General features: G+C 42.6%; 1 long non-coding RNA gene across 1 annotated transcript in view; it reads right to left on the reverse strand.

Moving 5' to 3' along the window:
• LOC115459224 overlaps positions 1-3,981 on the reverse strand; it is a 59,141-nt gene extending 55,160 nt beyond the window's left edge. The window contains exons 1-2 of the long non-coding RNA XR_003940229.1: positions 3,906-3,981; positions 1,936-2,037 (exon numbers count right to left, since the gene is read on the reverse strand). This is a non-coding gene — a long non-coding RNA (uncharacterized LOC115459224). The remainder of the gene's footprint in view (positions 1-1,935; positions 2,038-3,905) is intronic.
• Between the last annotated feature and the right edge of the window lie 15,692 nt (positions 3,982-19,673).

The following is a 19,673-nucleotide window of genomic DNA, read 5'->3' on the forward strand; positions in this document are numbered from 1 at the left end:
TAAGGTATACAGAAAAAGTAGCACACGTGAAATTATCTTGTTGGGCAGACTGGATGGACCGTGCAGGTCTTTTTCTGCCGTCATCTACTATGTTAATTGGATTTCTCCTTCTTCCTATATTTTCAAAATTAAATCTCAGTTCACTTGTGTGGTAAACAGGAGTTTCAGAAAAAGTGTGAATTGTCTCTCTCTCTTCCTCAATTTCCTGTAGTAAGTTGTTTCCTTCTTCAAGAGATCTCTCCTTTAGAAGTTGTCTTTCATCGATTTGACTACCTACAGCAGGAACCTGGACTGTGCCAAGCTAAAGAAACTTCCTACCCTCTAATTTTCCTGACTCAAATTATTAACTGAAAATTTATAAGCCCTATCTATGTAGATGGAGAGCACTTCTTCCCTTTTGAAGCTCCTAAAATGAATGAAACTCTCTCACTCACACACTCATAGATGCATTCCCCTCTCTACTCAGTAAGTTTACTAATCTGGCTAATTCAAAATGTGAGCAAAGTCTTTTTTGAACTTACAGGATTTAAACACTCTTAAACTGAAATTCTCTCTTTTCTATTTTTCATAAGCTTCAAGTAATCCTGAAATATTCAGATCCTTTTCTCAGAAGAAACCTCAAACTTGTAAATCTCCACCAATCTCTTTTCACACATATAAGGCACTCTTTTATAATTTCAGTCAACTTAGATCAAACAACAATTCTTTCTTTCAATTCTTACACACACGGAGCTCACAGCCAGGGTTGCCAGGTGGAAAATTTTTTCCCCACCCAAACCAGCCCAAAACCTGCCCAAAGTTAAACCCCGCCCCTGACACCCCCACCCCCCCGTCATCAACCCCGCCCCTGCCGTCATCGGCCCCGCCTCACCGTCATCGGCCCCGCTCAAAACGTCACTAACCCCGCCCAAAACGCCACTAGCCCTGCCCCCACGGCCCGAAAAACCGCTGAAAAAACTGCCGAAAGACCCAAAACAAGCCAAAAAAAACGCAACCCGCCGCGGGCAAAAATTTCCCGCGGCGGGTCGCGGAAAACCGCCCAATTGGGCGGGAAAACCGCCCACCTGGCAACACTGCTGGGCAGATTTCTAACAGGAGCTGATCATCCAATCAGAAAGCTCTATTTGATTGCAGATTAACATACAGACACTCTAATGGGAATTTTTAGTCAAAAACACTAGATAAACCCTTCGTTTTTGTATCAAACTTCACATTTTGGATCAGAGCCATGCCCTAACATTAAGGCTGTAAACATTCCCATCATGTTTACCCACAAATATGCAAATGAGATCCTCCCAAAAAACGGACTAATTTGCATAAGGCTTGAGCAAATTTGAGTACATAGCATACCAATCCCATTTCCTAGCACCTAAATTCTGCAATTAGATTTAATGCAAATACTTTTAAAACTTCTTTTAGCACTTTTAAAATCTCAGGTGTCAGTGCAGGTCTCCTTGGAATGAATTGCCCATGTGCAGGAATTCATCCTAATTAAACATCTCCCTGGCAACCCAGGACACTCCATCCGACCCCCCTGCTCTCCCAGCAGTAAGGTAAACAAATTAAACCAATTCCTACAACTTGGAATTTATTAATTTCATTTATCTGAGAGAACTAAGCAGGACTGTGAGATTTTCATGTACATACTACCTAGTTGTATATATGGTAATGGAGTTACACTAATTCACATTCTTTTGGTCTGGTGTCCTTTTCCCTGCTTCCCTGGGTTTCCATCTCAGTCAGATTTAGCCTCCTTTGGGCTGTGGTGTCAGGAACCTTCATTCAGGTGTTGCTCCCTGAGGTTTAATCCCCCTCACTGGTAACCCCATTTCCATCCCACCCACCCATTTCAGCCTACCAAACTCTGCCTGGGAGCCACAGATGCAGGTCCAGGGATACCCTGATTATTTTCTTTCTACAGAGCTCAATACTCACATTTTCTCTCATGGTAGACTAGAAGATTCTCCCGTATACATTGCACAACAACAATCCAGAGCTTCTCTAAATGGTAATTGGTTCTCATATTTAGTTATGTACCTATAAGACACAGAGATTGAGGTTTGTACACAGAACACACACCAACCCTCGCCGATGACAGAACATGGGGCCAAAATTAGGAATGTTTTGCGCAATAACATGATGGCCCTGACGCAGCTTTATGAAACATGTCATGTTGGCTCAAGTCCAAAATATATAATCAACAAGCTTTAAGATATGTGAAGTATGAATTTTAAAAATAATTATGACAGATAAGTTTTGATATTTTGGATTTCTGTGATAAATTTGGGACCGAAGATGAGACAAGTGAGTTGTCGTTATCAAGAATATTTTGCCTGTTCTGGAGTCTATACAGCGGAGAATGTTTCCTCTTACAGCTTACTAAAAAAATGATTCAGATCACCTCAGTGGCAGCAACACACAGTCCCTCCACTGCCAACTACTTGCCAACTACTTGTCAAGCAAACCACAACCCTGCAAGGAAGGTTATTCCGAGTCTGTAAACCTTCCAAACCAGATTCATACCATCTCCACGTCATGTCCCACTCTTCTACAACTTGTCTCAATTTCCCCAGGCATCTAATCACACTTGCAGATGCGACAGGGGTGGTCACACAAGGCCCCATGCTCCTTGGGGCCTTGCATCTCTGCTACGTCTGTCCTCCTGTCTCGGAACACCCTTCCTTCTCCCGTACCTTAATGTGCATCTACATTTCCTTTTGATGCCACTTTCCTGTTTCTGCAAGGGTAGGATGCAGCAATGAAGAGACTCTGGGCTCAGGCAGCTGATGGGATATGAAAATCACTGCTGCTGTATGCCACTTTCTACTGAAATGTGGTGGATGTACATCAAAATATGGGTAGAAGTGGGGTGTTCGAGAGCTTGAGCCTCCTTTTACACTCTGATAATAGCTTATGGTGGTGGGCGCTGGTAGGGGTCTGCATAGGGCCCCCAACTGCTAAGATCCGGTCATGGATGCATACTTCCTCTTGCCTTGTGGGCAGGGACTGAGAGGAAACTTGCCGTGCACTTCAATGTGAGACCTGTACTTTTCACTGCTGACCCTGTCAGAGCACAACAGAGGATCTGCGATGAGAAGGGCAGACAATGAGGGAGTGTTAAGAAAAGGAGATGCTGGACTGAGGGGACAGAGAGGGAAGCTGCTGAGCCAACAGAGAAGAGATGCTGGATAAAGGGAAGGAGAGAGAGAGAGAGAAAAGGAAACTGATGATTGCATTTGATAGGGTGGTAGAGGGTCTGATGCTAGGGTTGAGGATGGGAGAAAAGGGCCGATGGTGGCAGATCTAATCTAATCTAATGTCAAGTTTATATACCACAAAAATCCCAATATGAGATTCTAGGTAGTTTACAATGCAAGAAGTTGCACAGAAGCAGGATAGAACAGAACAGTAGGATTAACAAAAGGTCTTCAATTTCTTATACAACCATCCATAGTTACCTAACGGTAAAGAATTCCATTCAGTAGTAGCATCAACCGGATGTTTAAATCTTATATTTCCAAAAACCGGTACCTCAGTACTAAATTTTCCTGCATTCTGACAGAATTATTTAAAGTAAATGTGAAAAGATCTGAGTTAACAATTCATAATTCCCATACAGCACTTGATAGACTAAACAAATAATTTTAAAAATGATTCATGCAGGAGTGGAAGTTAGTCGGATCTGATGTGGGGTCTGGGAGAAAGGGGAGATAACTGCAGACCTGAGGATTGGATAAGGGGGCTGAAGTGGGAGATTGCAGAGAGATGAGAGAAGAGGTGAGTAGAGAGGAGAGATATTGGAAGGAATAAGGTGCAGAAAAGAAGGAGAGAAAGGGTGGTGAAGAAACAGAATCAAAAAAGAGGTTAGGGTAGGGACAATACAAGTGACTGACAGATGTACTTACTTTATAGGGACACATAATCTACATGAATTGTCCAAGATTTCCGGGTGAAAGTCACATTTAGGGTTCTTTATTAAGCATCAAATCTGAGGGGAGATATGATACAAGTTTATAAAATACTGAGTGGAGTGGAATGGGTAGAGGTGAATTGCTCGTTTACTCTTTCCAAAAATATTAGGACTAGGGGGCAGCAATATAGCTACTAAGTAGTAAATTTAAAAAGAATCATAGAAGATATTTCTTCACTCAATGTGTAATTAAACTCTGGAATTTGTTTCTAGGGTAAAAGCAGTTAGCTTAGCAGGGTTTATAAATGTTTGGATAGTTTCCTAAAAAAGAATCAATAAGCTAATATTAAGATGGACTTGGAAAAATCCAAAGCATATTCTAGGATAAGCAGAATAAAATTTGTTTTGCTCTTCTGGGATCTTGCCAGGTACTTGTGACTTGGATTGGCCACTGTTAGAAACAGGATACTGGGCTTGATGGACCTTTGGTCTTTCCCAGTACAGCAATGCTTATGTTCTTACGTTCAAAATATTCTTCTAATCTTACCTAGGTACACATAAATTGTCCAACATCAAGTCTATACAAATAATCTGTAAAGAATAAAAAGAAGAGTCAAAGTCATAGGAATCCTCACATAGAAGGTGCCTGGGAGGGTTGAGAATGTGGAGTGAGTAATAATTAGAGTGTTGAGGGTGTGAAGATGGGGAGATTTAGTATCCGAGGAGTCCTTAGACGTATGGGGTTATCTAAATTTATATCTACCTCGTGAGTCACTGCATGGTCAATCAGACTCTCTAAACCTAGAAAGAGGAAAATAAAAATATTTAAATATCATAATTTGCTTGAATACACTGAAAGCTACAACTCTGACAGTCTGCACCTCTCTTCCTAAGTATTACAACATTCTTCTGAGGACCAGGTCTAGTTTAATGCTATATTGGACCTAGGGAAACATATTTTTCTGAGCCCCACCCCATGACCCCTGCATTGATCTTTATTTATGATTTCTTCCCACCCCAATATTTGATTAATATCTATATGCAATTGCCAGAACCCTAAGAAATCAAGATGGGAGAGTTAGAACAGATTGCACTAAATTAGATATAATTGTCATCTCTAAGACCTGGTAGAAGAATAACAGTAGGACACTGTCATACCAGGATACAAATTATATCGTAGTGATAGGGTGGATCGAATTGGTGAAGTAGTCACTTTGCATGTTACGGAGGGCATGAATCAATAGATTGAAAATTCTGCAGGAATCAAAACACATCTTGGAATCCCTATGGATTGAAATTCCATGTGTAAAAGGGGAAAAGGATAGTGATTGAAGTGTACTACTGTCAACCTGGCCAGAATGGACAGATGGATGTAGAAAGGTTATCAGAAATTAGAGAGACAAACAAACAAGACAACAACAATATATGGGGTGATTTCATAACTCTGATATTGACTCAGTAAATATAACACCAGGGCAAAGTAACATAGAGGAGCATTTTTGAAATGGGGATGCCCATCTCTGAGGATGTCTCCGCAAAGGGCGGGGCATCCCGTAATATGGAAACAAGATGGCGTCCATCTTTCGTTTCGATATAATACGGTCGGGATGCCACAATCTCAACATTTAGGTCGACCTAAGAGTTGGTCGACCTAAATGCTGATGTCGCCGGCGTTAGAGATGGTAGCCCTCAGTTTTTGCCGATAATGGAAACCGAGGGCACCCATCTCAAATACGACCAAATCCAAGGCATTTGGTCATGGGAGGGGCCAAGATTCATAGTGCACTGGTCCCCCTCACATGCCAGGACACCAACCGGGCACCCTAGGGGGCACTGCAGTGGACTTCACAAATTGATCCCAGGTACATAGCTCCCTTACCTTAGGTGCTGAGCCCCCCCAACCCCCCCCCCAAAAAAAACCCCACTCCCCACAACTATCCACCACTACCATAGCCCTAAGGGGTGAAGGAGGGCACCTACATGTGGGTACAGTGGGTTTCGGGTGGGTTTTGGAGGGCTCCCATTTACCACCACAAGTGTAAGAGGTGGGGGGGATGGGCCTGGGTCCACCTGCCTGAAGTCCACTGCAGCCACCACAACTGCTCCAGGGACCTGCATACTGCTGTCAGGGAGCTGGGTATGACATTTGAGGCTGGCATAGAGTTGTTTTTATTTTTGGTGGGAGGGGGTTAGTGACCACTGGGGGAGTCAGGGGAGGTCATCCCCGATTCCCTCCAGTGGTCATCTGGTCTGTTCGGGCACTTTTTTTGACTTGGACCTGAAAAAAAGGGACCAAATAAAGCGGACCAAATTCTTGCTAGGGGCGCCCTTCTTTTTTCCATTATCAGCCGATGACACCCATCTCTTCTTGGCCGATAAACACACCCCATCCCGCCTTCTCTATGCCTCCGAATGCCCCCAGGAACTTTGGTCATCCCCGCGACGGACTGCAGTTGGGGGCGCCTGTTGGTACTGAAGTAGTGAGCCCTTGCGCCTTGACAGAGTGTGGAGGATCTGCGAAGCTCCGCACTCAGTCAGGCAGCCGGACAACTCCTAGCTTCACCTGGGAAGCGACCACCGTTCCCCGGGAGTTGAGCGCCCAGGTGCAAGTGGCCCCCAGGACTTCCGGATACGGTCGGGGTCGGACGGCCACCCGCCGTGGCAGGCAGGAGTAGAACAGATCCGGAACACAGATTGGGTAGGCAGCCAGTAGAGAAGGCTCAAGTTCAATCTACAGGTCAGGGCAGGCAGCAAGCAGAGAATGGTCAGGTTCAATCCACAGGTCAGGGCAGGCAGCAAGCAGACAATGGTCAGGTTCAATCCAAGTCAGCATCAACAGGAAAGTAGGAAGAAGAATGTTCAATCACCAGCACCAACCTCTAACAAGATAGAAGCCGAAGCAAAGATGGTGTCACAGGCCAGCTCTTAAATAGGCCTCCAATCAGAGGATCCTGGTCACAGCTGAGAGGTGAGAGATCTCATAGGGCATGCCCAAAAGATATTCAAGATGGCTGCCTCGTTGATGAACTACCTAAGATGGCTGCTCCTCAAACAATCCTTCCAAGATGGCTGCCCCTCAGATGATCTTTCCCAAATGGTTGCTGCTCAGATGATCCTTCCAATATGGCCGCCACTAGAAGAACAAGGTAGGGAATGCAACAGCGCCCAAAATCAGCTTTCGATTATACCGATTTGGGCGCCTGCGGGAGAAGGACGCCCATCTCCCGATTTGTGTCGAAAGATGGGCGTCCTTCTCTTTCGACAATAAGCTGGATAGTAACATAATAAATGACAGCAGATAAAGTCTGCCCAGCACTGTTCTTGTACTAAAAGTTCTGAAGATTCTGGAATCCCAATTAGTAGCAACATTCCATGTAGAATCCCAAAGAGTAACATAGTAAATGACGGCAGATAAAGACCTGTACGGTCCATCCAGTCTGCCCAACAAAATAAACTCATTTTTCATGGTCGGGTCATCGAGAGCCAGAGCCGGGCCCGGGACAAGGCCGCCCCTGGCCCCCCCCCCCCACCCGAGGTCGCCACCCACCCGAGGTCACCGCCCACCCGAGATCACCAGGCCCCCCCACCCGAGGTCGCTGGGCCCCCCTCCACCCGCTATCGGGCCGGGCTCTCGGAGCTAACCTTGAGCCTCCTTTCACTTCGCAGCAAGCAGCGGCAGGGCAGACCTCTCCTCTTTCCTTCCGTGCCCCGCCCTCGCGGACGTTACGTCAGAGATACCGGTGCCAGAAATGGTAATCAAAGCTGACGAGTCAGAGAAACTGAATGAAATCTCTATAAATAGTAGATATTATTATAAGGAACAAAATTACAGAGCATATTCGAAAGCATGGATTAATGAGACAAAGCCAACATAGAATTACTGAAGGGAAATCTTGCCTCACCAATCTATTACATTTCTTTCAAGGGTTGAATAGACATGTGGATAAAGATGAGCCAGTCGAAATTGTGTATCTGAATTTTGAAAAGTAGTTTGCCCAGCACCAACGTCAGGCTCACCGGTCTATAATTTCATGGATCTCCTCTAGGACCTTTTTTTTAAAATTCAGCGTTACTTAGGGCACCCTCCAATCTTCGTGTACCTCACTCGATTTTAAAGATAAATGACATGTTACTAATAAAAGTACCTCATGAAAGACTCAAGAGGAAATTGGAAAGTCATGGGATAGGAGGTAGCTCCTATTACGGATTAAAAACTGGTTAAAAGATAGAAACAGAGAGTAGAGTTAACTGATCAGTATTCTCAATGTGCTGTGTCCGCTGGTTTTTTAACTGGTAGACCTGCCATCCAAATGGCAGATGACAAGTGCAAAGTGATGCATATGTGAAAAAGGAACCCGAACTATAGCAAATAGAATGATAGGTATTATTAGGAAAGGAATGGAAGCCAAAAATGAGGATGTTATAATGCCTTTGTTTCACTCCACAGTGCAACCGCACCTCGAATATTGTGTGCAATTCTGGTCACCACATCTCAAAAAAGATATAGTGGAATTAGAAAAGGTATAGAGAAGGGCAATGAAAATGATAAAGGGGTTGGAATGACTTCCCTAAGAGGAAAGGCTAAAGTGGCTAGAACTCTTCGAGGTCTATAAATAATGAGTGGAGTGAATGGCTAGATGTGAATCACTTCTTTCCAAAAAATACTGGACTTGGGGGCACACAATAAAGATACAAAGTAGTAAATTGAAAATGATTCAGAGAAAAAGTTTCTTCACTCAACGTGTAATTAAACTCTGGAATTCGTTGCGAGTGAATGTAGTAACAGCACTTAGCTTAGTATGGTTTTACAAAGGTTTGGATGGCTTCCTAAAAGAAGTCCATAGATCATTATTAAAATGGACTTGGGGAAATCCACTGCTTATTTCTAGGATAAGCAGCATAAAATATATTGTACTGTTTTGGGATCTTGCCAGGTACTTGATTTTTTCAGATTTTATACACTTTTAAGAGGTGACTATACCTGGGAGGCTGGAAAGTGTCAGGGTGATCAGCAGAAAAGTGACAGCTCCCTCCATGATCTAGCTCAGGAAGTCTTTCTCTCTTGTCTCTGAGTCTTCAGATTCTGCTCTGGATCTACGAACTGTGATCTATATATACTGGAAGAGTCATTCCACCGTCACTGGGGGAAGAAACCAGAGGAAGGCGGAGATTGGTTCGTGTCTAGAATCCTCCCTCTCTCAATTCAAATTATTTGAAAGAGCCGATCGAGGGGCTCGTGTGGGAATTTAAATGGAGTATTGTGTCTTGACGTCACACGTTCTGAATTGAGAGAGGGAGGATTCTAGATGCGAACCCGCCCGGGGTTTGTGTCCACTATTGGAGTTTCAAGTTGAAATTTGTTTTGTAAGTAATGAAGTTTTGAATATGAAAGGTTTCTAAGAAACATTGAAATACTAGTAAGAAAGGCCCGTTTCTGAGACCAATGAAATGGGCGCTAGCAAGGTTTTAATCATAGTGTGTATGTTTGAGAGAGTGTGTGTGAGAGTGACTGTGTGAGAGAGAGAGACAGAATGAATGTGCGAGTGTGTGTGTGACATAGAGTGAGAGTGTGTGTGAGAGAATGGTTGAGCACAGTCCATTTAATAATAGGCTATGGATTTTTCGTTTAGGAAGTCATGAAAACCTTTTTTAAAGCCTGCTAAGTTGAGCACAGTCCATTTTAATTTTAGGCTGTGGACTTTTCCTTTCGGAAGCTATCCAAACATTTTTTAAACCCTGCTAAGTTATTTCCAGTTTTTAGTTACGCGTGACCTGATTAATTAGGAAGCTGATGTTTCATTAAGTGATTGTCTTTTTTGGACATCCAAATTTGGTTGATCTATATAGAATGCAGAGGTATGTGTATGTCATGACTTTCACCCACACTCCAAACCGTAGAGGCATGCTGTATGTACTTGAACATAGGGCAGGGTAATTTTATAAGTAGTAAATATGCACCAAAACCCCGTTTTTAAATTCCCCTTCCCCCATGTATGCACATACAGCAAGGACGAATCTAGCACAGACTCAGCTCATGTCCGTTTCCTTGGCTTCCGGCCAGCACAGATGCTCCTTTACAGAAAGTTAACGGGCCATCTCTGCCCTGCTACCCCCTTCCCCAGTCTGGCTGGCACTGGTTAATTAGCTGTGCTGTTTGCTGTGAGGAAGCGAATGGCAGGGCTCAGCTTCTGCCTGCAGCATGGCAGAGCCTGGAAAGAGGTTAGTTGTGAGCTACAAGTGTGGCAGAAAAGAGCTGCAGGGCACAGCACAGAAGGTAAGATTTAATGAATAGATCTGAATTTGTAACAGCATGCAGGTTTATTCATCAGTGCATGCTTTTGCCATCTGCACATGATCCTGTCTGACTCAATTTATTCTAATTAAGTCTTATGCTTGACTTACTTACTTTACAGATGAAGATAATGGATATACCGTGCAGATCTTTATCTGCCTTGATCTATTACTACTACTACTTAACATTTCTAAAGCGCTACCAGGGTTACGCAGCACTGTACAATTTAACACAGAGGACAGTCCCTGCTTGAAGGAGCTTACAATCTAAAGAACAAAAAGTGCAGTCAAACAAGATTGGGGCAGTCTAGATTTCCTGAATAGATGTATAATGGTTAGGTGCCGAAAGCCACATTGAAGAGGTGGGCTTTGAGCAAGGATTTGAAGATGGGCAGGGAGGGGGCTTTTCTAATTCCACTATATCATTTTTGAGATGTGGTGACCAGAATTACACACAATATTCGAGGTGCGGTTGCACCGTGGAGTAAAACAAAGGCATTATAACATCCTCATTTTTGTTTTCCATTCCTCTCCTAATAATACCTATCATTCTATTTGCTATAGTTCGGGTTCCTTTTTCACATATGTATCACTTTGCACTTGTCATCTGCCATTTGGATGGCAAGTCTACCAGTTAAAAAACCAGCGGACACAGCACATTGAGAATACAGATCATTTAACTCTACTCTCTGTTTTCTATCTTTTAACCAGTTTTTAATCCACAATAGGAACTACCTCCTATCCCATGACTTTCCAATTTCCTCTTGAGTCTTTCATGACGCACTGTTAGTAGTTAATTATACAAACCAGGGTATAATATAATGGAGATAATACCAGTGAAAGGATTGGCCCAAAAGTGTACTGAAATATATTTTTGTGTTAATATATGGAAATCATAAGGAAGTTCTCAGAGTATAAACTTACCCAAGCGAGGCTACACCGAAGTGATTTACGTCTCTTAGGGTGGACAAGCTTCTCGATCATAGAACTTCTCTTTGAACCTTTTCAATTTATATAAGCAAATGTACACCTGTGCTCTTAATTAATTTCAATAATAAAGTGAAATAAATGTTCACCTTCCTCAAAACTAAAGAACTAGTGGGTCAATCCTATCACTTACTCCAACTACCCAGAAACTCTCTTAATCTAAACAATGAACCATACTCTTTCACTGTTTTCTATAATATAATAAATCCAGGCACTTAACGTTATATGGTCAGAGATGCCACGTCCACACTGGGTTCAGTCCATGTCCGTATACGATTGCCAGCTCTATCACGCGGCTTTCCAAACTGCTCTCCAATTATGTTAACTCGCTGTTGGACGAATCCTGTTGGAACTGTGGCAAGCTATTCAACATTACCACTCGTTTAAATGTGGTATTTGCATATAGACATTTATTAAATATTGGGGTGGGGGAAGAAATCATAAATAAAGATCATGGCAGGGGACATGGTCTGGGGCTCAGAAAAATATGTTTGCCTAGGGCCAATATAGCATTAAACTAGACCTGGTCCTCAGAAGGAGGAGACAAGAAGGATGTTGTAATACTTTAGGAAGAGAGGTGCAGACTGTCAGAGTTGTAGCTTACAGTGTTATTCAAGCAAATTATGATATTTAAATATTTTTATTTTTCCTCTTTCTAGGTTTAGAGAGTCTGAGTGTCTGTGCAGCGACTCCCGAGGTAGATATAAATTTAGATAACCCCATACGTCTAAGGACTCCTCGGATACTAAATCTCCCCATCTTCACACCCCCAACACTCTAATTATTACTCACTCCACATTCTCAAACCCTCCCAGGCACCATCTATGTGAAGATTCCTATGACTTTTGACTCTTCTTTTATTCTTTACAGATTATTTGTATAGACTTGATGTTGGACAATTTATGTGTACCTAGGTAAGATTATAAGAATATTTTGAACGTAAGAACATAAGCATTGCTGTACTGGGAAAGACTGAATGTCCATTAAGCCCAGTATCCTATTTCCAACAGTGGCCAATCCAAGTCACAAGTACCTGGCAAGATCCCAGAAGAGCAAAACTAATTTTATTCTGCTTGTCCTAGAATATGCTTTGGATTTTCCCAAGTCCATCTTAATATTAGCTTATTGATTCTTTTTTAGGAAATTATCCAAAACATTTATAAACCCTGCTAAGCTAACTGCTTTTACCCTAGAAACAAATTCCAGAGTTTAATTACACATTGAGTGAAGGAGTGTGGTAGCCATGTTAGTCCACTCTTAAGGTTATCAATAGAAATCAAACAAAATAAAACATGGAAAAGAAAATAAGATGATACCTTTTTTATTGGACATAACTTAATACATTTCTTGATTAGCTTTCGAAGGTTGCCCTTCTTCCTCAGATCGGAAATAAGCAAATGTGCTAGCTGACAGTGTATATAAGTGAAAACATTCAAGCATTACTATGACAGTCTGACAGGGTGGGAGGATGGGGGTGAGTAGGAGGTATGCATGGGGACATCAAAGCATATCATTGATATTCTAACAGGGTGGGTGTGGATAGGTGAGGGGAGGGTGATCAACAGAGACATACAGCTTTATGGTTTATAATGGGCTAGGAACCCCAGATTCTTGTTAAGTCCTTTCTGTTGGGTGTTAAAATATTCAATCATTCTGACTTCAAAGGTCTTACGTTCTTGTATGGTTTTAAAGTTACCTTTGAGGATTCTGACTGTGAAATCACTGGTACAGTGTCCTGGTCCTGTAAAATGTTGACCAACAGGCGAGGGAACCCTGCTGGCACCAGTATTGTTCATATGATGTCTTTGTAAATTGAATCTTGTCTTAAGCATCTGGCCTGTTTCTCCAATATAGCATCCTTCGTTACATTTTTTACACTGAATGACATATACCACATTGGAAGATGAGCAAGTGAAAGATCCCTTTATGTTGAATATCTTTCCTTTGTGGATGACTTTGGGGTCCTGTGAAATATTTTGGCATAGTTTGCAACTGGATAAATTACAGGGACGTGTGCCCTTCTGTTCCTTTTCAGTCTGTGATGGAAGTTTACTTCTGATTAGCTTGTGTTTTAAGTTGGGTGGCTGTCGGAAGGCCAGTACTGGTGGGGATGGGAATATCTCTTTCAGTAATTCATCCTCCTGGAGTATAGGTTGTAGATCTCTTATGATTTTCCTCAGTTTTTCCAGCTCTGGATTGTATGTCACTACAAGCGGGATTCTGTCTGTGGATTTTTTCTTTTTGTACTGTAGCAGATTCTCCCTGGGTGTTTTGAGGGAGGAGGCAATATTCTTGGAGATTATTTGGGGTTGTAGCCCTTCTGTTTGAAGGATTCAGTCAGGGTTTTAAGGTGTCTGTCTCTGTCCCCTGGGTCAGAGCAGATACGGTGGTATCTTGTGGCTTGGCTGTAAATGATGGATCTTTTTGTATGTGAAGGATGGAAGCTGGAGTTGTGGAGGTAGCTACATCTGTCTGTGGGTTTCTTGTATATAGATGTTTGTATACAGCCATCACTGATTGAGACCGTGCTGTCCAAAAAATTGACTTTTTCTGGGGAGTAGTCAATTTTGAATCTGATTGTAGGATGGTATGTATTGAATGCAGAATAAAATTGTTTCAGAGTTTCTTCACCCTCTGTCCAAATCATAAAAATGTCATCGATGTACCGGTAGTATTTTAGAGGTTTGGTCTGGTGTGTATTCAGAAATGTCTCTTCCAGCTCAGCCATAAAAAGGTTGGCATATTGGGGTGCTGTCCTGGTGCCCATCGCAGTGCCCATTATTTGCAGATAGATATCATTGTTAAAGTGAAAGTAGTTGTGAGTTAAAATGAATTTGATTAATTTTGTAATAGTTTCTGGTGAGTATTGATGGTCCAGTGTGGATTTTTTTAGGAGTCTTCCACATGCAGCTATGCCATCCGCATGTGGAATGTTGCTGTATAGTGATTCTACATCCATCGTGACCAGAAGGGTGTTAGGTGGTAGTTGCTTACCACCTTAAGAGTGGACTAACACGGCTACCACACTCCTCTACTTAAGATGGAAGATACCGCATACAGCCGCATGAAAAAGCAAATGAACAAACTTTTGGAAAAAGAAACAAGAGTGAACAGTCATCTTTACTTTCTGACAATCTGCAAGAAGAATGACATCATTCCCAAAGGACTGAGGATCAAAAATCCTTTGGCTACTACTTACAATTCTGACTGTGCAGAGAAACTCTGCAAACGCACTAGTCAGAAATTAAGAAATGAACTTATACATCAACTCTACAACAAAAAAAGAATAATACAAACCCAGAGGGATGTAACCATGAGGAACATGGAGGAATTACATCCACACCTTGTGAACCAACTTAAAGAGGACCTACATAACATCCAAGGAGAAAAACAATACATTGCTATCCGCAAAAAGGAAATAAAGCTATATTCTCTTCTTCAAAATCAAAGAGAGAGAAACTGCTTATCCTTGAATAGCTACAGCTCTGCAGAACCAACATCCCCAGACACCTTGGAGACACTTGGATACACATCTGAGGCATGTGAAAATCAGAGCCCAAACAAACCAGGGAATACTGATCACACCTTTACAGATGCAAACCAAATGGGGATAATAAACCTCTCGAACCATCAATTATCACAACATGAGATCTCTGTGCTTTCCAAAGAGAAAAATGCTTACACGAGAGCCTTCCTAGGGCCCGTTTCATTGGTGACGAAACGGGCTTGGTTCCACTAGTATTCATGTATCACTCCAAAACCTCAAAAACCATTACATTTCAGGAAACCTGATTAGTAAGTACCGGTTTATCAGAAAGAAATAATTCCCAAAAATGTAACTATTGTTTCCCTCTTGAAGGCATTTACGGGGAAATTTAAGGAAAAAAGTTGCTCCCACAGCCAAAACTACTTTTAACTGTGAGAACTGCTTTCTACGTAATTGCCTCTGCCTGGAGACATCAGGAAACAAATACATTTGGTGACCACGGAAAGGTACAGATTTTTTTGAGAAATATAATTTAAGAATAGTGGGTTCTTTTCAATTTCAGAGGAAAATTTAAGCAATAGCTCTTTTTGCTATCAAATCCTGTGACGAGTCCAAAAATTGAGATAAATCTAAACTTTCTACAGGACTAGACAGTACTTGGTCCATTTCACCCTCTCCTCGTATCTGGATTCAGCTTCTTTGAACATAAAATATACCCTCGACAATTAGAGGATACCCAACAATATTCTTTAGGTACAGTTTCAGACGCTGTAAAGGACCCAGATGAGTAGCTAGAAAATGTAAGGGTCTTAAGGGGCCCTTTTACTAAGCTGCGCTAGCGTCAGTGTGTATTTTTGATGCTTGCAGAGTCCCCTATTTTACCGCAGCGGGTAAAAATCCCAAGAAATGGCCGTGCGATAAGTATCTAGGTGGGAGTAAGGGTTTCGTCACTAACTTAGTGGTAACCCCCTGCAGGAAATGCTGCGCGTTCGGGTTGGAACTGCCACCCTTTAGTTAAAAGGACCCCTGAGATTTTATTTTCCAGAGCTTCCAGGTGTGAATGAATCGGCCAACTGTCCTTAACAGCAGAAGCTGCAGTGGATTGCAAAGTAACAACAGTTTATTCAGTCTTTCGAAATGCTGTTTCCACTTTTATAAGTCTCTGATCCATCTCTTTCATTTTAACCAAACGTTCTCGAGAGAATTTACACAATGAAGGAGTAGTTCCGTGTATGGATTGTTCAATCCTCTTTACAACTTGCCAACTATCTTGAAGCTAAACCACTCCTTTCTTAGTAGAGAATGACACGGAGACAAAGTTTGTCCCCTTCCCCACCCCTTCCCAGCAGGTTCTGTCTCCGTCCCCGTGGGCTCTGTTCTCATCTGTAGAAGCCTCGAACACTTTTGATTTTATATTAAATCTTTTTATTAAAGTATAAAAAGGAACAAGATGCTGTGCAACTGTTGTTTATAAATCACCAATAGAAAACAATAAGAACATAAGTAATGGAGAGATTCCAAGATGGCGTTTTGCACACACGCACCTGAGTGAGCTCCCTGAGGACGCTGTGGACTGTTGCCTCTTGCGGTTCCCTCGTCTCGTCGTTCGCGATGGGAAAGCGGAGGGGGAAGGTGAGGGACCTTCGTCGGCATTGAGGCAATCAATTTTGCAGTTTCCCAGGACGCCGCCGGGACCTCTATGTACATCGACTCCTTCTGCCACTGTCGACGTGCCGACGTCGATGGGAAGCGGAGACGGGGTTTCCCTGAGCCCCGAAGACCGCAGGGAACCTCCACAACCAGGAAGTGAACTGTTCGCCGCAGCCCAGACAGTATCCGATACCGAAGGGGTAAATTCGGAGCTGCCAGAGGGGAGGACAGCGGCGAACTTGAGTGGGACCACGGACCCTGTGTTTTCGGCCGATTTGGCCTCAAAGGTACTGCCACAAGCTATTATCAATAGACTTTCTCGTACCGAGACCCCACCACACTCCCTTTTGCCATCAGGTGGAATAAGTAAACCCTCTATAGTGACACTTGAGTCACTGTGGGATATGGTATATAATACTCACTCCTCTATGCAAAGTATGCTAAAAGAAAATACTAATGATATTAAAACTCTCTCAGAAGCAGTTCTGATTCAGGCACAGGTGACAGCACAGCAGTCCTTTAAGATTGAAAAATTAGATACTAAGATTCAAGAAATGGGGTCTTTGGAATCCGCTTTGGTTAAGGACAATACTTTCCTACATAAACGTTTGGAATACCTTGAAACCAGTCTCGGAGACTTAACCTTCGGTTTCTCAATTTCCCCAAGTCTCCTCTAATTCCTTCAATAGAGATGGTGAAAAAATATATGATTGACATTCTGGGAATGGACAAAGACTCATTGCCTCCCATAACTCGGGCCCATTACATCTGGAATACTAGGGGGGCATTAGGAGACCCCCCTAGACGAGAAATGGGTGAAGAAATGAACCTTACTTCCTTCCTAGAAAGTTCACTGGATGTGATTACCTACAGGACTACAATGTTAGTCACTTTTGTGCTGGAGCCGGATCGGAATGCAGTGTTAAGACTTTCCCTGAGGCATTTAGATGAACTGTTTATGGGCTCCAAGGTTAGGATTTTTCCTGATCTTTCTAGGCCGACACAAGTGAGACGGAGGGCCTTTTGGAACTCCGTCCCAGAGTAGAAGCCTTGAAAGCTAATTTTGTTTTACGTTTTCCCTGTATATGTACTGTTCTGCTTGAGGGCAAACAATTTCAATTTGTAGACCCTAAACAGCTTAAAGACTTTCTAGATGCTAGAGTTGAAGTGACTGTTACATGCCCTCCTACACAGCAGGCTGGAGTCTGAATTTAGAGGTAGTAAGTGTGTAATAATAACTTAATGCTTTTTTCTTTTTCTTTTCCTTTTCTTGGAATCGCTTTTCTTTAGTTGTGGATGGAAAAAAAAAGTGTTTATTGTTTCCTTATATTACTTTTTGTAAAGAATTTCTTTTGTTATTTCAATGTGAATTGTATAATCACATAGCTGTGTGAATCATTAAATGATTAAAAAAAAAAAAAAAAAAAAAAAAAGAACATAAGTAATGCCATACTGGGAAAAGACCAAAGGCCCATCGAGCCCAGCATCCTGTCCCCGACCACAGCCAATCCAGGTCAAGGACACCTGGCAAGCTTCCCAAACGTACAAACATTCTATACATGTTATTCCTTTTTAGTAGCGGTCTATGGACTTGTCCTTTAGGAAACCGTCCAACCCCTTTTTCAACTCTGCCAAGCTAACCGCCTTCACCACGTTCTCCGGCAACGAATTCTCTGATTCGTTTTAAATTTACTACTTTGTAGCTTCATCGCATGCCCCCTAGTACTTGTCATGATTGTGGTCATGACTTCTCTCAGAGTCACCTTATTTCCGGCGGTCAGCTTCTGTTTTTATTCTTCCTTTCTATCCCGGGAAGAATTGCCCCTCTCCCACAATGGACATGTGTCCAAATGGACAAGGGGAGTCTCCCAGAAGGCATAAAATATATTCCCCTAACATGACCTCTTTTATCTGACTCCTGTTTTTATGTACCCCTCTCTAGATCTCCGTTGGACCCGTGCCCACGGAGGTGAAGAGAGGGTTTCAGAAGGCTCATTCTAAGTCTGTTAAATGAGATCTTGGCTTTCTGACTCCTAGCACCTAAGTGCATCTTTGTGTATCTACGCTCCCACATAGTGGGTAAATGGGTAAGAGTTTCCTCACTTATGTGCATATCATAGAGAATAATTTTGTCTGTGTAGGTGTATTCAGAGAAATAAGTATGTAGCCAAGAAATAAATACCGACTAGAGAGATAAGTGGTAATAATCATTTTAATTCTTACCCAATGCAAGTTCAATCAATCTGCCACGCTCATCAGTGAAAGTCTCAGGTGGACCGACCGTAGTTCTGCCCTCTGAGTAGAGTTGGGGAAAATTCCAAACTCCGCCTAAATTGGCAGATCTTAAATACCCTCTCCTTGCCCATTAAACCTAGTAGCAACATTCCATGTAGAATCTCAAATAGTAGCAACAGTGGAGGAGTGGCCTAGTGGTTAGGGTGGTGGACTTTGGTCCTGAGGAACTGAGTTGGATTCCCACTTCAGGCATAGGCAGCTCCTTGTGACTCTGGGCAAGTCACTTAACCCTCCATTGCCCCATGTAAGCCGTATTGAGCCTGCCATGAGTGGGAAAGCGCAGGGTACAAATGTAACAAAAATAAAATAAATACTATTGGAGATTCTACATGGAATGTTGCCACTATTGGAGATTCTACATGGAATGTTGTGACTATGGGAGATTCTACATGGAATGTTGCTACTATTGGAGATTCTACATGGAATGTTGCTATTCCACTAGCAACATTCCATGTAGAAGGCTGCGCAGGCTTCTGTTTCTGAAGCAGAAGCCTGCGCGGCCACATTGGTGATCTGCAAGGTTCTGTTGCTACTATTTGATACCGAGACAAGTATTCACATTTCATGAACAGGACTCCATCTTACAAAACCAGACTCCATTTTATTGACCTAACTTTCTACTATCCTAGCCATTTATTCCTCCATCTTGGCCCTTACACTGTATTTGGATGTCACACCAGATTCTGATAAGCCCTGCCAGCTGGGCCCTGCTTCAGCAAGTACTTAGCTGCAAGGCCATCATCAGATTTCTGGCCTAGTCAGTGCTTTTTAGCAGCCTAGGCTTTAGAGCACGGCCCACCACTATTCCAGTGGAGGGGTCTCTAGTTGTAACACATATTAACATTCCCCTCTTCACCCTATCTCATAGGGTGACATTAGGATTGTCTAGCTTGGTTCCATCTATTCCAGAAGGTATCCTGCAAAGCTATCAAATTTGAGAGTCTGAATGAAATCTGGTATGGCAAAAATGTTGGAATCCTAGTCACAACATGGATACTATCTCTGTCTCATTCTAACCCCTCTTGGGACTAACCCATAACTGCGGTTCAGCAA

The sequence above is a fragment of the Microcaecilia unicolor genome, unplaced genomic scaffold, assembly GCF_901765095.1.
Source record: "Microcaecilia unicolor unplaced genomic scaffold, aMicUni1.1, whole genome shotgun sequence".
Taxonomy (NCBI): domain Eukaryota; kingdom Metazoa; phylum Chordata; class Amphibia; order Gymnophiona; family Siphonopidae; genus Microcaecilia; species Microcaecilia unicolor.